The sequence below is a fragment of the Grammomys surdaster genome, unplaced genomic scaffold (assembly GCF_004785775.1).
Source record: "Grammomys surdaster isolate TR1022 unplaced genomic scaffold, NIH_TR_1.0 126531, whole genome shotgun sequence".
NCBI classification, from domain to species: Eukaryota; Metazoa; Chordata; class Mammalia; order Rodentia; family Muridae; genus Grammomys; species Grammomys surdaster.
The window spans coordinates 7,679,875-7,685,263 of NW_021621323.1; the positions used below are offsets into that span (position 1 = coordinate 7,679,875).

Sequence of the window (5,389 nt, forward strand, 5' to 3'; positions counted from 1 at the left end):
TGTGCACTGCATCTTCTCACACCGACCTTGCCAGCAAACTGCAATAGCCGTTCTGAATCTTTGAAAAGGCAGTATTTAATTTTTCAGTTGTCTTTCCTCTCTTCCAGCTTTCTAGTTTACCATTTTAGAAAGAAAACGCACGGCGTTATTTCCCCCTACCTCGGTTGCATTATTAGTACTGACCTCACTATCAGGGGGTACATTGCCAGTAGATCATTCCTACACTGTCATGGCAATAACGGATGACGGATGACGGATGATGGAGAAGCCTCCCGTTGGAAGAACCAAGGTGCAAGGGCTGGAGTGATAACGAGAGCCAGCACAAGCCCAGCGTGCTTAGTGGTAGGCATTTTCCCCTAAATAAAAACTCCATGTGTACTTCTCTGTAAACTGAGAATCTACATGGGAAGAGAAAGCCCGGACAGATGATGTTTTTCTGCTTAGAGACCTTTTATGTCTCCCCAAACATTAAAAACTAATGGATTCCTGGATTTAAAGCCTCTCCAAGCTTCTCGTTTCCATTTCCTTGCTTTATTATGGTGCCCATCTGTTGTATGCGTTTGTCTCATCCCCAGCCTCCAGGTGTCATCCTCCTGGACCACTGAACGAGCTCGGTTTTGTTGCTCTCATTCTCATTCAGCTCTAATTCACGTTTCATACTTGGCTAGACTAATCCCAGGAAATGCGTATTCCCCGTGTCACTCTTCCAATCAGGGAGTTTTTACTTCCCTCTGTGGCCTCTTTAGCACGGGTTGGTTCCCTAACATGGTGTCCAAACGCACCTACTGTTTATCCTTTCATATGTTTGTTCAGCTGTGAAGGGCTGCTGCTTCCTTATCTCTACTCTGTTTTCCAAGGACTCAGGTCTTTCAAAAATATATTTGGGACCTTTAAAATATTTGCTTCTTGGTGCGAGGTGCAAAATAAATAACAGGGAAGCTTGAGTTCAAGGTCCATGTGTATTTATGTTCACTAGCTACGGCTGAGGATGAGTGGTTCGTTTTCTCTCTAACTCTCAATTTCTTCATCAGTTAAATAGGGATAGCAATGCCATTTCAAGCAACCATCGTGATGAATCAATGAGAAAACGTGCATGGGCACAATACAGAGCAAGAAATCTTACACTTAGCTAATCAGTCCCAGTCATCCTGCCTTCTTGTTAACATTTAAATAAACTCTGATTGTGGATTAAGTCCTGCAGACTCTGTGAGGTTTTTGAGGAGCCTTCCTTCTTCTCACAGACTATAGCACCTTATAATGGTATCAGTTATATCCTGATGCTTTTTATATTTTGCCTACCGGAGAGATCATTCTCCTAAATATCATGAAGGGAGAAACTGTACCTTTATCAATATTTTAAAGCATTTGTAAGTGATATAATCAGCATTCAATGTATCTTTTAAATTAATCAGTGGTTTTACGTGTCATAACCAGTGGTTTTGTACTTGCTTGGGATGACACCTAACTGTGAAGAAATAAAAGTTTCTAATATGTTTAGGCACACGGGAGAGAATCATGCAATTAGTCTTAATATCCAAATGATATAAAGTTATCACTAGTCTTGAGATGAGGTCTATTTCTATCATCACTAAACTGTTATTATTTTTCTCTTCTCTTTTCTTTTTGTTCTGATACAGGATCTCATTATTTAAACCCAGGCTGTCTTCAAGATTATTATGACAATCAGGCTGGCCTTGGACATATAACCACATTCCTATGTTTGCCTCTTAAGTGCTGGGATTACAGGAATGTGCCATCATGTCTGACTTTAATACTTTAATATCTCCCTCCCACCTTCTCTGTCTTGTGTGTGTATTGTGTATTCCTATGTGTTCATGTGTGCATGTGTGAAGATGAAGACTAGAGTTAGAGACAGTCAGTGTTTGTCTCTCTAATTCTGCATACTATTTTCTTTTTGAGATAGGATCTCTTATTGAGTGAGGAGCTGGTCATTTCACTAGACTTGTTTGTTTGCCAGCCAGCCCTTGGGATCTGCCTATCTCCAAAAACACAGTACTAAAGTTATAAGCATGAGGTCTTGTGGGTGTTGGCAATCTTAACTGAATTCCATATGCTTGTACAAACAGAACTTTACCTACTGAATCATGTTCCCAGCACCTCACACACACACTCATGCACACACACACACACACACACAGTTGGAATTATATATTGGAATATACACATACATGTATATGTGTGTGTGTATGTGTGTGCATGTGTGTGTGTGTGTCTGCGTGTGTGAATTATATATTCTATTTAGTCCATATAAAAGACACACAATCCTGGTATTTATTTACAACTTGTAAGCCTAGGTTGGGTAGGTTTGAGCAAGCTTAACTTATATCCCAGCCATATGTCCCTTGATACTTGCTGTTTCTACTTGCCTTGCCCTTATGATCCATCTTCTCTCATGGCTACCTCCTCCTCTTTGTCTCTTCTCTCCTTCTCTCTTTGCCTCCTCTTGAGAACTCACTCATTCCTCAAGTCCTGCCTCTCTCTCTCTACTACACAATCACAGGCCTTAGCCTTTCATTGACCAATTAACTCGGGAAACAAGGTTGTACAAAAAAATATGGTGTCCGTGAGAATTCACTACTCTTGGGGCAACCTGATACTGGGGTACAGAGTTTAGCATTTGAATGCATAGTAGCATCAGCCAACTCCAACATACCTCCAAAGCTTGCAGCCTATCTTTGCATCCTAAATTAAGACACTATAGTCTCTAATCTTCTGTTCCCTTTGTACTGTGTAGCTGCACCCCTCAAGTGGATTAAACTTCTCATCTCAGAAAGCATGAGGCTTCTAGTCTTACTTGTTTTTATGACACATAGTGTCTTTATAATTTCACAGGCTGAAAGTATGCTTCCAAGTCTCCTTCCAGTACTTTATATAAAATGAGCCCCAAAACAACACAGTATGTTGAACATCTAAATGTCCTCTCTACATCTCGAGCTAAATATTGACTTCGCCAGTCAGAAAATGAAAATAAAAGTGGTGTAAAAATAAAATCAGTGCTTGATTATAATCATTGCTTTAATAGCATGGTAATTTTGTTTGTAAGGTCACTGTTAATAACTTTAGAGATTATTAAATATATAAACACCATTTCCTTTCTAGGATTACTGGTGATTCTGTGCAACCATATCTTCATCTGTCAGATTCTCCCTGTTACTTCCTCAACTCATGGGCATCAATATCCTTGACTTCATGGTTTTCTGACCAATTTTTCTCACACATGCACATACATTTTCCCAGATCCTAACTACTCTTCACCCTTTTGCATTTAGATATGTATCCTCTACTTTTATACTAAATACTCCTAGCTTAGGAAAGCCCTCTTTTAACTTAAATTGCAATACCCCAATGGTTATCCTAGATTAATTTTTATGGTCAAAATAACACTGCTATTTTATGATATGCATTAATAGAAATAGTTGCTTCATGCACACAGTTGCTTAAGATATATTTTCCATGTAAGATCAACAAATAAGTAAAGCGTGCTAGCCCACTCACCTCTGTATCTCTAAAATCTGAAATATAGAAGGCTCTCAGTGACAATCTCTTAAGTGTATTTGAAAGGATTCATTGAACTGGGTATTCTCAGTGAAATATAAGACACAAAAACAACCATTTCTTTTGTCACCATTAGATGGAAATATATATATATTATATAATATATTCTATATATTATATATAAGTTAATATATAAATATACATATGTGCATGTTAAAGGATAGAGTGTGTATGGGAACGGGTGGGTAAGTATTTTTATAAAAGACTACTTAAAAATTTTTGCTGAAACTGTTCTAAAATAAATGAAAAAAACATAACCAACTAAAACACACGAAACAAAATAAGAAAATTCTTTGATTGTAGAAATTCAAAAAAGAGAACTTAATTCATCCTAAACATTCCTTTCCTAATCAATGTAACTGTGATAGAGGATGTATAATCAAAACTTTATTATTTTTTTTCTATTTACTTCTGTCAATAGTGTCCTGGTTGGTAAATTCTTACTAGCTAACTGATCTAAATTTGTAGCCACTGTAAGTTGTAGTATTGGTGCTTATAACTTCTGTAATCAATATGATTTGGGCTACAATAAAAATGTTTTTCTGATCTATAGAACTAAACCTAACTCTGGTCCCTTCTTTGTTAGTGAGGCATGCGTGATGGGAAGGTGCAACATCCTGACATCCAAGGGCCCCTAGACATTTCTGCATTGTTTGTGGGACCAAATGACAAAATATTTTAGATTAGGCATTTTTAATGAGATGTCAGCTATGGGCATGTGATAAAGAATATGGTTGTGAGACAGCAAATAACCATGCACTTAGAGGAGTGGGCATAGATCATCATCAGTGATTTCAATTCTTCCTGATGTCATCATTAGCCTTCCTGGCACCCTCACAGAAAGTCAAATCCATTGAGTTTGCAAATGATATTTTCTTCTCTAAACAATGACAAAATGGGAGTTGACTGATATATTTTAGAGATGAATCGGACCATGGCTATGACTGTCTTGATTAGATTTACCTCTTTCTGTGTCATCCTCTGTCTGTTGCAGTTGGTTACGATAATGTCTTTGGGAGGTACTGCGGCTTCTGCCCTGAGCCTTCCTTTATACAGGATGTTTGCCTTGGGTCACAGACTGAATAAGATGTTCTGCCTGCGTTTTTTCAGCTCAGTGCTTTGCTCATATTAAGGCTGAGTATTCAGTCACTATCTCTGCTTGTGCCACGGATTCTGCTCTGCATCCTTGTCACCAAGTGCTCAGAGAGTCACTCTCTTTACCTAACATCCACCATTTTAAAATTTAAAATCTATAATTTACCTTTAAGCCAGTTGACACTGATGCTGTTTCTATACACACATGTGTGTGCATGTGCGCACACACACACACAAACAAACACAGACACATGAACACACACATACAAGTTCTCTCTCTCCCTCTCTCTTCCTCTCTCTCCCTCTCTCTTCCTCTCTCTCCCTCTCTTTCCCTCTCTCTCCCTCTCTCTCCCTCTCTCTCCCACTCCCCCTCTCCCTCTCCTCCCTCTCCTCCCTCTCCCTCTCCCTCTCCTTCTCCCTCTCTCTCCCTCTCTCTCCCTCTCTCTCCCTCTCTCTCCCTCTCTCTCCCTCTCCTCACTCTCCTCCCTCTCTCTCCCTCTCCCTCCCCCTATCCTCCCTCTCCTCCCTCTCCTCCCTCTCCTCCCTCTCCTCCCTCTCCCTCCCCCTCTCCCTCCTCCTCTCCTTCCCCCTCTCCCTCTCCCTCTCCCTCCCCCTCTCCCTCCCTCTCCCCCTCTCCCTCTCCCCTCCCTCTCCTCCCTCTCCTTCTCCCCCCTCTCCCTCTCCTCCCTCTCCCTCTCCTCCCTCTCCCTCTCCTCAT

General features: G+C 40.3%; 1 pseudogene; it reads left to right on the forward strand.

Annotated features, from left to right (window-relative positions):
- The first annotated feature begins 249 nt into the window (after positions 1–249).
- Positions 250–5,389, forward strand: part of LOC114614746 — a 62,091-nt pseudogene continuing 56,951 nt past the window's right edge.